Raw genomic sequence first — 1,521 nt, forward strand, 5'->3', positions numbered from 1 at the left:
GGAGGGGGACTTTAAATTTACATATTGTAAACATACATGTGTTATATTTTGTTTAGCCTCAAGATTTCATCAGACAATTAACCCTACTACTGTTTGTTACCATGCATATTTTGTATAGCATACTGTTTCTTATACCACCTTGAATGGAAACATAAAGAGTAATTTTGGATAAGATTTTTCACATTTAAATGGATTACCTGTTATGCATTGGAACAAGCCCTTTACAACAATATAACAAGACAACCTGACTACAGCTACAACTAACGATTATTTTCATTATTGATTAATCTGTTGATTATTTTCTCGATCAATCGATTAGTTTTTTGGTCCATCAAATGTCAGAAATGGTGAAAAATGTCAATTGTTTTCAAAAGCTCAAGGTGCAACCTCATATATCTTGTTTTACTCAATCAATAACCCAAAGATATTCAGTTCACTATCACAGTGGACTAAAGAAACCAGAAAATATTCACATTTAAGAAGCTGGAATGAGAGGATTTTTAAAAAATGTTTTGCTTAGAAAATGATTCAAAATGATTAATCGATTATCAAACTAGTTGGCAATCAATTTTCTGTGGATCAACTAAACGATTAATTGACTAATCGGTGCAGCTCTGAACTGCACCTTGTACCGTGTTATATATATGACATTATTATATTATATCATATATATGATATAACATACTGTAGTAGTAGTAGCAAAATATTTACTTATTAACTTATTATATTGTATTTTTTATGTTACTATTTGATTGCATTGTATTTTATATACTACATCTGCCCGTATTTCATGTTATTGTATTATTATAGTGTGCGTATATAATATATTGCATATACTGTACACTCCTATACTATATACTTGAATATATTTTATGTACATATGCTGTATTTATTGTTCATACTTATACCTATAGACTTGTTATTATTTTATTTCATTCATTTTATTAAAGAAGGTTTTTTGTTATCTGTTTTCATACCTGTTGTGCTGATTCTTTCGAACCTTATCGTTCCCTCTGAATCCTGTGTAACTTGACTGTATACATGTAAAATGTGTTTACGCTTGTTATTATGATAATTATTATTATTATGCTAAATGCTGTATTATTTTATTGACAATCCACTCTTAAAAATAGGTATGTTTCAGCCCATATATATGAAGAATATTCTTTGTCTAACTTGTTAACTTTTCTGCCTGTATTGTTTTATATTTTTATTGCTTTTTGTCTAGTAATGATTTTACATTGCTCTGCTGTTTTTTTCCCCCTGCTAAAACATATAATAAAAATGAAATAAACACAAATCAATGAGTGGGTACTATCAAGTATTATTAAATATGCAGGCCATGGCTCCACCACTCTTGTTGACTGTCATATTGTAAATACATGTATATATTTATGATATGAGCCTTTCACGGGCCTCTGTTTGCCAGTTTAGTTTATTATATTTGTTTTGCATCCCTTGTCCTGCCATGTCACAGCTCTGTTGATAATATAAAGCTTTATGAGTGTGTGTGATCACATG

Source organism: Thunnus maccoyii, chromosome 15, assembly GCF_910596095.1.
Source record: "Thunnus maccoyii chromosome 15, fThuMac1.1, whole genome shotgun sequence".
Lineage (NCBI taxonomy): Eukaryota > Metazoa > Chordata > Actinopteri > Scombriformes > Scombridae > Thunnus > Thunnus maccoyii.